Below are 17,223 nucleotides of genomic sequence, written 5' to 3'. Positions count from 1 at the left end.
GCGGAGGTAGCGGTCCTGCTGCTGGGTTGTTGCCCTCCTACGGCCTCCTCCACGTCTCCTGATGTACTGGCCTGTCTCCTGCTAGCGCCTCCATGCTCTGGACACTACGCTGACAGACACAGCAAACCTTTTTGCCACAGCTCGCATTGATGTGCCATCCTGGATGAACTGCACTACCTGAGCCACTTGTGTGGGTTGTAGACTCCGTCTCATGCTACCACTAGAGTGAGAGCACCGCCAGCATTCAAAAGTGACCAAAACATCAGCCAGTAAGCATAGGAACTGAGAAGTGGTCTGTGGTCACCACCTGCAGAATCACTTCTTTTTTGAGGGTCTTGTTAATTGCCTATAATTTCCACCTTTTGTCTATTCCATTTGCCCAACAGCATGTGAAATTTATTGTCAATCAGTGTTGCTTCCTAAGTGGACAGTTTGATTTCACAGAAGTGTGATTGACTTGGAGTTACATTGTGCTGTTTAAGTGTTCCCTTTATTTTTTTGAGCAGTGTATAACTACATTGGTTCAAAGTGTCTGAAATGTGACAGTTACAGTACATATTGTCACAGAACGACAACAGTAGGAAGGAAGTCAAAAACAGAAGACAATGACAATGGTTTATCTTCTACAATAAACAAGTTAACCAGAATGTTTCCCTCATAAAATAATATATTTTAAGTCACTGGGTTTAGAGTAGTAAAATAAGAGTGAAGTATTCTTTTAGGGATACCTCTGAAACCTGTGATTCAAACATAGACCTACAGGCTGCATCTGCACCACATGCCAGTACAACCACATCCTCTTCACTGATAGCTGCACACGCACATCATCAACCTCAGTGATTCACGACGGTGTGTGAGAGAGAGAACCAACAGTACATTGACACATCACTAAACAGCTTGGTTAGGGATAGCGTGAAGAAAAAAATATGCACAAAAAAAACAACACTTTTCTGCACACCATTTTCAAAACTAAGATGCACCAATTTAAACACTTTTACATGACTAACATGTTAGTCACTGGAACACATAGTAAAATGGGCCAGTTCTACTGCTTTTGGAGGAGAGTCAACTCAGTCACTTCTGACCTTTTGAAGAAAACAAAACCTACAGAGAGTGTTTGGATCGTATGGACATGTCCAGAGCCTAAATGCTCTTTCTATGGCCCCTAAATAGTGCTCATCATAGTTCTTATCACTGAAGGGTTCAATACGAGCCTAGTACATTTAGTTTGAAAGGGTATTTTTCTCTTCATGTCACACACATTGTGACATCCATAGTAAGAAGAATACAGATGTATAAAACAATGGTGTCAACAACTGAAGAGGTTCTTCTTGTTTAGAGTTGTTGTTTTCATTGTTGTGTCTCATAACCAGGACAACCGGTGCCAGCTGTCGTGAGATGGCGTGTGGCACACACTTCTCTCTCTCACTTCTACGTCAAATCACCCTGGGTCCTGCACTAACATGAACCTAACCTTATTTAAGGTAATATCTTGTGTTTTTCTTGTCTATAACTGTTCTGTACTTTGTCATGTATTTGTACTTTTATGTGGGTCCTAGGAAGAGTAGCTGCTGCATGTGCAGTAGCTAATGGGGATCCTAATGAACTATACAAGCTCAAACAAAAGGGCTCATTATTTCCTACAATATATTGCTACATTGGTTCAAACTGTCTCTGAAATGTAACAGATACAGTACATACATAGTCATCCTCAACCTTAGTGATCCCTGATGGTGACGGGGGTGGACAGAGAGAGAAAGAGAGACACAGAGACAGCGCGAGAGAGAGAGAGACACCGAGTGAGAGAGAGAGACAGCATCACTGTATACAGTGGGGAGAACAAGTATGATACACTGCCGATTTTGCAGGTTTTCCTACTTACAAAGCATGTAGAGGTCTGTAATTTTTATCATAGGTACACTTCAACTGTGAGAGAAGCATCTCAAGGTCCTGGAGTGGCCTAGCCAGTCTCCAGATCTGAACCCAATAGAAAATCTTTGGAGGGAGTTGAAAGTCCGTATTGCCCAGCGACAGCCCCGAAACCTGAAGGATCTGGAGAAGGTCTGTATGGAGGAGTGGGCCAAAATCCCTGCTGCAGTGTGTGCAAACCTGGTCAAGAACTACAGGAAACGTATGATCTCTGTAATTGCAAACAAAGGTTTCTGTACCAAATATTAAGTTCTGCTTTTCTGATGTATCAAATACTTATGTCATGCAATAAATTGCAAATTAATTACTTAAAAATCATACAATGTGATTTTCTGGATTTTTGTTTTAGATTCTGTCTCTCACAGTTGAAGTGTACCTATGATACAAATTACAGACCTGTACATGCTTTGTAAGTAGGAAAACCTGCAAAATCGGCAGTGTATCAAATACTTGTTCTCCCCACTGTATATACATAATGACATTTGAAATGTTTTTCTTATTTTTGAACTTGTGGAATGTTTACTGTTCATTTTTGTTTATTTCACTTTTGTTTATCTATTTCACTTGCTTTGGCAATGTAAACACATGCTTCCCATGCCAATAAAGCCCCTTAAATTTAAACTGAATTGAGAGAAAGAAAAAGAGGGGGAGAATAAGAGAGAGAGAGAAAGAACGAGACAGAGACAAAAAGAGAGCAATAATATGACATTTAAAATGTCTGTCAGACATTTCTATATAAATACAGTACAAATACACATCACTAAACAGCTTGATTAGGGATAACTTGAAGAAAGAAAACTGCATTTATTTTTGTATAACTTTCAGATAAAATGGTACAGTCAGACAGTGGGGGGAGTCTGTGCAAACACATACAGGAAGACACACGCATGCACACACAAACAGTCCCCACAGGCATGCAGGCAGACCTTCACACACACACACACACACACACACACACACACACACACACACACACACACACACACACACACACACACACACACACACACACACAATGTACGTTTATTGCTCTCAGTAAGCAGCCAACCCTCAGCAGGCCTGTCTGTTCTTTCCAGACAGCTTTGTGTGTAGCCTACTGTCTCCAAATAGCAAACCCACATTTGTACACCAAGCATTGTGTTCCCTGTAGTGGTAGCCTGCTGTGTGTGTGTGTGTGTGTGTGTGTGTGTGTGTGTGTGTGTGTGTGTGTGTGTGTGTGTGTGTGTCAAATAATATTTGCCTGTCGTGTCATGACACGATAATCTTACTTGATCTGTATTTCATTGTGCTTGTAAACCTAGCTTGGGCTTGTTAACCTAGCTTGGGATTGTAAACCTAGCTTGGGCTTTTAAACCTAGCTTGGGCTTGTAAACCTAGCTTGGGCTTGTAAACCTAGCTTGGGCTTGTAAACCTAGCTTGGGCTTGTAAACCTAGCTTGGGCTTGTAAACCTAGCTTGGGCTTGTAAACCTAGCTTGGGCTTGTAAACCTAGCTTGGGCTTGTAAACCTAGCTTGGGCTTGTTAACCTAGCTTGGGCTTGTTAACCTAGCTTGGGCTTGTTAACCTAGCTTGGGCTTGTTAACCTAGCTTGGGCTTGTTAACCTAGCTTGGGCTTGTTAACCTAGCTTGGGCTTGTAAACCTAGCTTGGGCTTGTAAACCTAGCTTGGGCTTGTTAACCTAGCTTGGGCTTGTTAACCTAGCTTGGGCTTGTTAACCTAGCTTGGGCTTGTTAACCTAGCTTGGGCTTGTTAACCTAGCTTGGGCTTGTTAACCTAGGGTCATAAATAGCAGGTTTCAAATTTAATTCAGTCAAATCTACCTTTTCCTCAGTAAAAAATAAAGTATGCATATTAATTAAATGAGTGACTATTAGTGACAATCATGCAGCTGATGATCTTAATGAAAATATAAAACTTCACTAGTTTTAACTTACCCTCGTTTCTAACTTGAGTACAGAATATTTGTCCTTACCCCACTGCATTTCATCTGAGTCCTAAAAATATACAAATTCTACACTACTTTGTCCTTGTTATGTAAACCCCTCTCCTAGTGCCAATTCCAAATGAGAAAGTTGGGCTGTCGTTTGAACCACAAATTTCTCCCTAGGGCTGGCAAGTTACCTTCTCCCCCTGGCAACATGACTCCACAGTTCTGCACACAGATGCCAAAATCATCAAAGTAAAGTTCAGGTCAAAAGTTTACTAAAATTGATTTAATTCATTTGAATTGAAAATATATCATAAATATTTAAACTCAGCAAAAAAATTAACTGCCCTTTTTCAAGACCCTGTCTTTCAAAGATATTTCGTAAAAATCCAAATAACTTTACAGATCTTCACTGTAAAGGGTTTAAACACTGTTTCCCATGCTTGTTCAATGAACCATAAACAATGAATGAACATGCACCTGTGGAACGTCGTTAAGACACTAACAGCTTACAGACGGTAGGCAATTAAGGTCCCAGTTGAGAAAACGTAGGACACTAAAAGAGGCCTACCCCAACATACCTACTATACTACCCCCCAACACACCTACTATACTACCCCCAACATACCTACTATACTACCCCCAACATACCTACTATACTACCCCCAACATACCTACTATACTACCCCCCAACATACCTACTATACTACCCCCCAACACACCTACTATACTACCCCAAACATACCTACTATACTACCCCCAAGATACCTACTATACTACCCCCAAGATACCTACTATACTACCCCCAAGATACCTACTATACTACCCCCAAGATACCTACTATACTACCCCCAAGATACCTACTATACTACCCCCAAGATACCTACTATACTACCCCCAAGATACCTACTATACTACCCCCAAGATACCTACTATACTACCCCCAAGATACCTACTATACTACCCCCAAGATACCTACTATACTACCCCAACATACCTACTATACTACCCCAACATAGCTACTATACTACCCCCAACATACCTACTATACTACCCCCCCACCATACCTACTATACTACCCCCCCTACTATACTACCCCCAACATACCTACTATACAACCCCCCAACATACCTACTATACTACCCCCAACATACCCACTATACTACCCCCCACCACACCTACTATACTAACCCCCACCACACCTACTATACTACCCCCCACCATACCTACTATACTACCCCCCACCATACCTACTATACTACCCCCCCACCACACCTACTATACTACCCCCCACCACACCTACTATACAACCCCCCAACATACCTACTATACTACCCCCCACCACACCTACTATACAACCCCCCAACATACCTACTATACTACCCCCACTATACCTACTATACTACCCCCACTATACCTACTATACTACCCCCAACATACCTACTATACTACCCCCCACAACACCTACTATTCTACCCCCAACATACCTACTATACTACCCCCAACACACCTACTATACTACCCCCAACACACCTACTATACTACCCCCCAACATACCTACTATACTACCCCCCCACTATACTACCCCCCAACATACCTACTATACTACCCCCAACATACATACTATACTACCCCCCACCATTCCTGCTATACCCCCCCAATATACCTACTATACTACCCCCCCACCATACCTACTATACTACCCCCCTGCTATACTACCCCCAACATACCTACTATACTACCCCAACATACCTACTATACTACCCCCCAGCACACCTACTATACTACACCCCACCATACCTACTTTACTACCCCCCACCATACCTACTGTACTACCCCCCACCATACCTACTGTACTACCCCCCAACACACCTACTATACTACCCCCCACAACACCTACTATTCTACCCCCAACATACCTACTATACTACCCCCCACCACACCTACTATACTACCCCCAACATACCTACTATACTACCCCCAACACACCTACTATACTACCCCCAACACACCTACTATACTACCCCCCAACATACCTACTATACTACCCCCCACCATACCTACTATTCTACCCCCCCTACTATACTACCCCCAACATACCTACTATACTACACCCCAAAATACCTACTATACTACCCCCCAACATACCTACTATACTACCCCCAACATACCTACTATACTACCCCCCCATACCTACTATACTACCATCCACCATACCTATAATACTCCCCCCCCACTATACTACCCCCCAACATACCTACTATACTACCCCCAACATACATACTATACTACCCCCCACCATTCCTGCTATACCCCCCCCCCCCCCCCCAATATACCTACTATACTACCCCCCCACCATACCTACTATACTACCCCCATGCTATACTACCCCCAACATACCTACTATACTACCCCAACATACCTACTATACTACCCCAACATACCTACTATACTACCCCCCAACACACCTACTATACTACACCCCACCATACCTACTTTACTACCCCCCACCATACCTACTGTACTACCCCCCACCATACCTACTGTACTACCCCCCAACACACCTACTATACTACCCCCAAGATACCCACTATACTACCCCCAAGATACCCACTATACTACCCCCCACCATACCTACTATACTACCCCCCACCATACCTACTATACTACCCCCCACCATACCTACTATACTACCCCCCCAGATACCTACTATACTACCCCCAACATACCTACTATACTACCCCCCAACATACCTACTATACTACCCCCAACATACCTACTATACTACCCCCAACATACCTACTATACAACCCCCCACCATACCTACTATACTACCCCCCAAGATACCTACTATACTACCCCCCACCATACCTACTGTACTACCCCCAAGATACCTACTATACAACCCCCCAAGATACCTACTATACTACCCTCCAACATACCCACTATACTACCCACCAACATACCCACTATACTACCCTCCAACATACCTACTATACTACCCCCCAAGATACCTACTATACTACCCCCAACATACCTACTATACTACCCCCAAGATACCTACTATACTACCCCCAACACACCTACTATACTACCCCCCACCATACCTACTATACTACCCCCCCTACTATACTACCCCCAACACACCTACTATACTACCCCCCAACACACCTACTATACTACCCCCCAACACACCTACTATACTACCCCCCCTACTATACTACCCCCAACACACCTACTATACTACCCCCAACACACCTACTATACTACCCCCCCCAACACACATACTATACTACCCCCCAACACACCTACTATACTACCCCCAACACACCTACTATACTACCCCCCACCATACCTACTGTACTACCCCCAAGATACCTACTATACAACCCCCCAAGATACCTACTATACTACCCTCCAACATACCCACTATACTACCCACCAACATACCCACTATACTACCCTCCAACATACCTACTATACTACCCCCCAAGATACCTACTATACTACCCCCAACATACCTACTATACTACCCCCAAGATACCTACTATACTACCCCCAAGATACCTACTATACTACCCCCAACACACCTACTATACTACCCCCCCTACTATACTACCCCCAACACACCTACTATACTACCCCCCAACACACCTACTATACTACCCCCCCTACTATACTACCCCCCAACACACCTACTATACTACCCCCCAACACACCTACTATACTACCCCCCCAACACACATACTATACTACCCCCCAACACACCTACTATACTACCCCCAACACACCTACTATACTACCCCCCTACTATACTACCCCAACACACCTACTATACTACCCCCCTACTATACTACCCCCAACACACCTACTATACTACCCCCCAACACACCTACTATACTACCCCCCCAACACACATACTATACTACCCCCCAACACACCTACTATACTACCCCCAACACACCTACTATACTACCCCCCTACTATACTACCCCAACACACCTACTATACTACCCCCCTACTATACTACCCCCCTACTATACTACCCCAACACACCTACTATACTACCCCCCCTACTATACTACCCCCAACACACCTACTATACTACCCCCCAACACACCTACTATACTACCCCCCAACACACCTACTATACTACCCCCCCTACTATACTACCCCCAACACACCTACTATACTACCCCCCAACACACCTACTATACTACCCCCCAACACACCTACTATACTACCCCCCAACACACATACTATACTACCCCCCAACACACCTACTATACTACCCCCAACACACCTACTATACTACCCCCCTACTATACTACCCCAACACACCTACTATACTACCCCCCAACACACCTACAATACTACCCCCCTACTATACTACCCCCAACACACCTACTATACTACCCCCCCTACTATACTACCCCCAACACACCTACTATACTACCCCCCAACACACCTACTATACTACCCCCCCTACTATACTACCCCCAACACACCTACTATACTACCCCCCAACACACCTACTATACTACCCCCCCACTATACTACCCCCAACACACCTACTATACTACCCCCCAACACACCTACTATACTACCCCCCCTACTATACTACCCCCAACACACCTACTATACTACCCCCCAACATACCTACTATACTACCCCCCCAAGATACCTACTATACTACCCCAACATACCTACTATACTACCCCCAACATACCTACTATACTACCCCCAACATACCTACTATACTACCCCCAACACACCTACTATACTACCCCCCAACATACCTACTATACTACCCCCCAACACACCTACTATACTACCCCCCCAAGATACCTACTATACTACCCCCAACATACCTACTATACTACCCCCCAACACACCTACTATACTACCCCCCCAAGATACCTACTATACTACCCCCAACATACCTACTATACTACCCCCCCAGATACCTACTATACTACCCCCCCAAGATACCTACTATACTACCCCCCAACACACCTACTATACTACCCCCCAACACACCTACTATACTACCCCCCACCATGCCTACTATACTAACCCCCAACATACCTACTATACTACCCCCCAACACACCTACTATACTACCCCCCTACTATACTACCCCCAACACACCTACTATACTACCCCCCAACACACCTACTATACTACCCCCCCTACTATACTACCCCCAACACACCTACTATACTACCCCCCGACACACCTACTATACTACCCCCCCTACTATACTACCCCCAACACACCTACTATACTACCCCCCAACATACCTACTATACTACCCCCCCAAGATACCTACTATACTACCCCAACATACCTACTATACTACCCCCAACATACCTACTATACTACCCCCAACACACCTACTATACTACCCCCCAACATACCTACTATACTACCCCCCAACGCACCTACTATACTACCCCCCCAAGATACCTACTATACTACCCCCAACATACCTACTATACTACCCCCCAACACACCTACTATACTACCCCCCCAAGATACCTACGATACTACCCCCAACATACCTACTATACTACCCCCCCAGATACCTACTATACTACCCCCCCAAGATACCTACTATACTACCCCCCAACACACCTACTATACTACCCCCCAACACACCTACTATACTACCCCCCAACACACCTACTATACTACCCCCCACCATGCCTACTATACTAACCCCCAACATACCTACTATACTACCCCCCAACACACCTACTATACTACCCCCCAACACACCTACTATACTACCCCCAACTGACCTACTATACTACCCCCAACTGACCTACTATACTACCCCCCACCACACCTACTATACTACCCCCAACATACCTACTATACTACCCCCCACCATGCCTACTATACATTTACATTTACATTTAAGTCATTTAGCAGACGCTCTTATCCAGAGCGACTTACAAATTGGTGCATTCACCTTATGACAACCAGTGGAACAGCCACTTTACAATAGTGCATCAGATCTTTTAAGGGGGGGGGGCAGAAGGATTGCTTTATCCTAGGTATTCCTTGAAGAGGTGGGGTTTCAGGTGTCTCCGGAAGGTGGTGATTGACTCCGCTGTCCTGGCGTCGTGAGGGAGTTTGTTCCACCATTGGGGTGCCAGAGCAGCGAACAGTTTTGACTGGGCTGAGCGGGAACTGTACTTCCTCAGTGGTAGGGAGGCGAGCAGGCCAGAGGTGGATGAACGCAGTGCCCTTGTTTGGGTGTAGGGCCTGATCAGAGCCTGAAGGTACTGAGGTGCCGTTCCCCTCACAGCTCCGTAGGCAAGCACCATGGTCTTGTAGCGGATGCGAGCTTCAACTGGAAGCCAGTGGAGAGAGCGGAGGAGCGGGGTGACGTGAGAGAACTTGGGAAGGTTGAACACCAGACGGGCTGCGGCGTTCTGGATGAGTTGTAGGGGTTTAATGGCACAGGCAGGGAGCCCAGCCAGCAGCGAGTTGCAGTAATCCAGACGGGAGATGACAAGTGCCTGGATTAGGACCTGCGCCGCTTCCTGTGTGAGGCAGGGTCGTACTCTGCGGATGTTGTAGAGCATGAACCTACAGGAACGGGCCACCGCCTTGATGTTGGTGGAGAACGACAGGGTGTTGTCCAGGATCACGCCAAGGTTCTTAGCGCTCTGGGAGGAGGACACAATGGAGTTGTCAACCGTGATGGCGAGATCATGGAACGGACAGTCCTTCCCCGGGAGGAAGAGCAGCTCCGTCTTGCCGAGGTTCAGCTTGAGGTGGTGATCCGTCATCCACACTGATATGTCTGCCAGACATGCAGAGATGCGATTCGCCACCTGGTCATCAGAAGGGGGAAAGGAGAAGATTAATTGTGTGTCGTCTGCATAGCAATGATAGGAGAGACCATGTGAGGTTATGACAGAGCCAAGTGACTTGGTGTATAGCGAGAATAGGAGAGGGCCTAGAACAGAGCCCTGGGGGACACCAGTGGTGAGAGCGCGTGGTGAGGAGACAGATTCTCGCCACGCCACCTGGTAGGAGCGACCTGTCAGGTAGGACGCAATCCAAGCGTGGGCCGCGCCGGAGATGCCCAACTCGGAGAGGGTGGAGAGGAGGATCTGATGGTTCACAGTATCGAAGGCAGCCGATAGGTCTAGAAGGATGAGAGCAGAGGAGAGAGAGTTAGCTTTAGCAGTGCGGAGCGCCTCCGTGATACAGAGAAGAGCAGTCTCAGTTGAGTGACTAGTCTTGAAACCTGACTGATTTGGATCAAGAAGGTCATTCTGAGAGAGATAGCAGGAGAGCTGGCCAAGGACGGCACGTTCAAGAGTTTTGGAGAGAAAAGAAAGAAGGGATACTGGTCTGTAGTTGTTGACATCGGAGGGATCGAGTGTAGGTTTTTTCAGAAGGGGTGCAACTCTCGCTCTCTTGAAGACGGAAGGGACGTAGCCAGCGGTCAAGGATGAGTTGATGAGCGAGGTGAGGTAAGGTAGAAGGTCTCCGGAAATGGTCTGGAGAAGAGAGGAGGGGATAGGGTCAAGCGGGCAGGTTGTTGGGCGGCCGGCCGTCACAAGACGCGAGATTTCATCTGGAGAGAGAGGGGAGAAAGAGGTCAAAGCACAGGGTTGGGCAGTGTGAGCAGAACCAGCGGTGTCGTTTGACTTAGCGAACGAGGATCGGATGTCGTCGACCTTCTTTTCAAAATGGTTGACGAAGTCGTCTGCAGAGAGGGAGGAGGGGGGGGGGGGAGGGGGAGGAGGATTCAGGAGGGAGGAGAAGGTGGCAAAGAGCTTCCTAGGGTTAGAGGCAGATGCTTGGAATTTAGAGTGGTAGAAAGTGGCTTTAGCAGCAGAGACAGAAGAGGAAAATGTAGAGAGGAGGGAGTGAAAGGATGCCAGGTCCGCAGGGAGGCGAGTTTTCCTCCATTTCCGCTCGGCTGCCCGGAGCCCTGTTCTGTGAGCTCGCAATGAGTCGTCGAGCCACGGAGCGGGAGGGGAGGACCGAGCCGGCCTGGAGGATAGGGGACATAGAGAGTCAAAGGATGCAGAAAGGGAGGAGAGGAGGGTTGAGGAGGCAGAATCAGGAGATAGGTTGGAGAAGGTTTGGGCAGAGGGAAGAGATGATAGGATGGAAGAGGAGAGAGTAGCGGGGGAGAGAGAGCGGAGGTTGGGACGGCGCGATACCATCCGAGTAGGGGCAGTGTGGGAAGTGTTGGATGAGAGCGAGAGGGAGAAGGATACAAGGTAGTGGTCGGAGACTTGGAGGGGAGTTGCAATGAGGTTAGTGGAAGAACAGCATCTAGTAAAGATGAGGTCAAGCGTATTGCCTGCCTTGTGAGTAGGGGGGGAAGGTGAGAGGGTGAGGTCAAAAGAGGAGAGGAGTGGAAAGAAGGAGGCAGAGAGGAATGAGTCAAAGGTAGACATGGGGAGGTTAAAGTCACCCAGAACTGTGAGAGGTGAGCCGTCCTCAGGAAAGGAGCTTATCAAGGCATCAAGCTCATTGATGAACTCTCCAAGGGAACCTGGAGGGCGATAAATGATAAGGATGTTAAGCTTGAAAGGGCTGGTAACTGTGACAGCATGGAATTCAAAGGAGGCGATAGACAGATGGGTAAGGGGAGAAAGAGAGAATGACCACTTGGGAGAGATGAGGATCCCGGTGCCACCACCCCGCTGACCAGAAGGTCTCGGGGTGTGCGAGAACACGTGGGCAGACGAAGAGAGAGCAGTAGGAGTAGCAGTGTTATCTGTGGTGAGCCATGTTTCCGTCAGTGCCAGGAAGTCGAGGGACTGGAGGGACGCATAGGCTGAGATGAGCTCTGCCTTGTTGGCCGCAGATCGGCAGTTCCAGAGGCTACCGGAGACCTGGAACTCCACGTGGGTCGTGCGGGCTGGGACCACCAGGTTAGGGTGGGCGCGGCCACGCGGTGTGAAGCGTTTGTATGGTCTGTGCAGAGAGGAGAGAACAGGGATAGACAGACACATGGTTGACAGGCTACAGAAGAGGCTACGCTAATGCAAAGGAGATTAGAATGACAAGTGGGCTACACGTCTCGAATGTTCAGAAAGTTAAGCTTACGTTGCAAAAAAATAAGAATAAAATACAAGATCTTATTGACTAAAATGATATAGTACTGCTGGCTGGTGAAGTAGCCTGGCTAGCAGTGGCTACGTTGTTGAAAGTGAAGCTGGCTAGGTAACCTCGACAATTTCACTAAATTTCTCTAAACTACACAATTATCATGGATACAAGGACAGGAAAGACAACTAGCTAACACTACGCTAATCAAGTCGTTCCGTTGTAATGTAAGTTTCTACAGTGCTGCTATTCGGTAGAAGTTGGCTAGCTAGCAGTGTTGGCTAGGTAGGAGGACGGCAGCGCGGCAGGCGAAAAATAGCTGGCTAGCTAACCGATAATTACTCAAAGCTACACAATTATCTTAGATAAAAAGATAGCAAAGAAAACTATGTAGCTAGCTAACACTACACAAGTCAAGTCGTTCCGTTGTAATGTAATCGTTTCTACAGTGCTGCTAATCGGTGGCTAGCTGGCTAGCTAGCAGGGTTGACTACGTTACGTTAGGGCGAGAATACCTGGCTAGCGAACCTCAGCGAACCTTGATAACTACACAATTATCACCGATACAAAGACGGCTATGTAGCCAGCTAAGTAGCTAGCTAAGATCGAACAAATACAAATCAAAGATAGCAAAGACAACTGTGTAGTCAGCCAACACTACACTGATCAAGTCGTTCCGTTGTAATGCACTCGTTTCTACAATGCTGCTATTCGGTGGCAAGCTGGCTAGCTAGCAGTGTTGGCTACGTTGCGTTACGTTATGGCGAAAATAGCTGGCTAGCGAACCTCAATAACTACACAATTATGTTAGATGCAAAGACGGCTATGTAGCTAGCTAAGATCAAACAAATCAAACCGTTGTACTGTAGTGAAAATGAAAATCAGACCGTTGTACTATAATGAAATGTAATGAAAAGTTTATACTACTATTCGGTAGACGGTGGACGTTTGCTAGCTGCTGGGCAGATAGCAGTGTGGACTACGATAGACGACGGAATACGATAATTACGCAATTATCTTTTATACACAGACGGCTAAGTAGCTAGCTAAGAAGAAATTGCTAAGGTTAGACAAATTAAACCGTTGTACTATAATGAAATGTAATGAAAATGAAATGAAAAGTTATACTACCTGCAGAGCGAATGCAAATGCGACCGTTCGCTCCAAACCGGATGTCATACATATACTACCCCCAACACACCTACTATACTAACCCCCACCATGCCTACTATACTAACCCCCAACATACCTACTATACTACCCCCAACACACCTACTATACTACCCCCCAACACACCTACTATACTACCCCCCAACACACCTACTATACTACCCCCCAACACACCTACTATACTACCCCCCAACACACCTACTATACTACCCCCCAACACACCTACTATACTACCCCCCAACACACCTACTATACTACCCCCCAACACACCTACTATACTACCCCCCACTATACTACCCCCAACACACCTACTATACTACCCCCCAACACACCTACTATACTACCCCCCCTACTATACTACCCCCAACACACCTACTATACTACCCCCCAACATACCTACTATACTACCCCCCCAAGATACCTACTATACTACCCCAACATACCTACTATACTACCCCCAACATACCTACTATACTACCCCCAACATACCTACTATACTACCCCCAACATACCTACTATACTACCCCCCCAAGATACCTACTATACTACCCCCAACATACCTACTATACTACCCCCCAACACACCTACTATACTACCCCCCCAAGATACCTACTATACTACCCCCAACATACCTACTATACTACCCCCCCAGATACCTACTATACTACCCCCCCAAGATACCTACTATACTACCCCCCAACACACCTACTATACTACCCCCCAACACACCTACTATACTACCCCCCACCATGCCTACTATACTAACCCCCAACATACCTACTATACTACCCCCCAACACACCTACTATACTACCCCCCCTACTATACTACCCCCAACACACCTACTATACTACCCCCCCTACTATACTACCCCCAACACACCTACTATACTACCCCCAACACACCTACTATACTACCCCCCCCCCCACTATACTACCCCCAACACACCTACTATACTACCCCCAACACACCTACTATACTACCCCCAACACACCTACTATACTACCCCCCACCATGCCTACTATACTAACCCCCACCATGCCTACTATACTAACCCCCAACACACCTACTATACTACCCCCCAACACACCTACTATACTACCCCCAACACACCTACTATACTACCCCCCAACACACCTACTATACTACCCCCCAACACACCTACTATACTACCCCCCAACACACCTACTATACTACCCCCCCACTATACTACCCCCAACACACCTACTATACTACCCCCCAACATACCTGCTATACTACCCCCCAACATACCTACTATACTAAACACCAACATACCTACTATACTAAACACCAACATACCTACTATAGTTAACCAATAAGGTCCGGATGGGGGTATATGGACCGTATACCATGGCTAAGGGCTGTTCTTATGCACGACGCAACATGGATGCCTGTATACAGCTCTTAGTTGTGGTATATTGGCCATATATCACAAACCCCCGGGGTGCCTTATTGCTATTATAAACTATATTTGCCCACTTTATAATTTTCTCTATTTTAGCATATTTTTTTATACTGAATGTTATCAGATATTCAACCAAAACTTAATATTAGATAAAGGGAACCTGAGTTTACAAATAACAAAAAATACTTATTTTATTTACTTAAACAACCAATTCCGGTGTGAAAAAGTAATTACCCCCTTACACTCAATAACTGGTTGTGCTATCTTTAGCTGCAATAGTTGCAACCAAATGCTTCCTGTAGTTGTTGATCAGTCTTTCACATCGCTGTGGAGGAATTTTGGCCTACTCTTGCATGCAGAACTGCTTTAACTCAGCAACATTTCTGGGTTTTCAAGCATGAACTGTTCATTTCAAGTCCTACCACAACATCTCAATTGGGATTAGGTCTGACTAGGCCATTTCAAAACTCATTTTTATTTGCTTTTTAACCATTTTCATGTAGACATGATTGTGTGTTCTGGATCATTGTCTTGTTGCATGACCCAGCAGCGTTTCAGCTTCAGCTCACAGACGGATGGCCTGACATTCTCCTGTAGAATTCTCTGATACAGAGCAGTATACATGGTTCCTTCTATTAAGGCAAGTTGTCCGTGTCCTGAGGCAGCGAGCATCCCCAAACCATCACACACACTACCACCACCATGCTGACCGTTGGTATGAGGTTCTTACTGTGGAATACAGTGTTTGGTTTTCACCAGTCATAATGGGACCCATGTCGTCCAAAAAGTAGACTCAAGTTTGCCAAAAAGCACCTGGAAGCAGGTTCTATGGACAGACGATTCAAAAGTATAACTTTTTGGATGTAAATGTGTAAAAAAATATATACACTGAACAAAAATATAAACGCAACATGTAACGTGTTGGTCCCTTGTTTCAAGAGCTGAAATAAAATATGTACAAAATGCTTGATTCTCTCAAATTTTGTGCACAAATTTGTTTGCATCCCTATTAGTGAGCATTTCTCCTTCGCCAAGATAATCCATCTACCTGACAGGTGTGGTATATCAAGAAGCTGATTAAACCACATGCTCATTACACAGGTGCACCTTGTGCTGGGGACAGTAAAAGGCCACTAAAATGTTCACGTTTGTCACACAACGCCACAGATGTCTCAAGTTGAGGGAGTGTGCAATTGGCACGTTGACTGCAGGAATGTCCACCAGAGCTGTTGCCAGAGAATTGAATGTTCATTCCTCTACCATAAGCTGCCTCCAACGTCATTTTAGAGAATTTGACAGTACGTCCAATCGGCCTTAAAACCGCAGACCACGTGAGGGCGAGGGGTTTGCTGATGTCAACGTTGTGAACAGAGTGCCCCATGGGGGCGGTGGGGATATGGTATGGGCAGGCATAAGCTACGGACAACGAATACAATTGAATTTTATTGATGGCAATTTGAATGCACAGAGATACAGCCATCAACTCATGTTTCAGTATGATAATGCACAACCCCATGTCGCAAGGATCTGTACACAATTCCTGGAAGCTGAAAATGGCCCAGTTCTCCCATGTCCTGCATACTCACCAGATGTGTCACCCATTGACCATGTTTGGGATGCTCTGGATCAATGTGTAGGACAGCGTGTTCCAATTCCCGCCAATTTCCAGCAACTTCGCACAGG

Source organism: Salvelinus fontinalis, chromosome 26 (genome assembly GCF_029448725.1).
Source record: "Salvelinus fontinalis isolate EN_2023a chromosome 26, ASM2944872v1, whole genome shotgun sequence".
Taxonomy (NCBI): domain Eukaryota; kingdom Metazoa; phylum Chordata; class Actinopteri; order Salmoniformes; family Salmonidae; genus Salvelinus; species Salvelinus fontinalis.
This window is presented reverse-complemented; position numbering follows the sequence as displayed.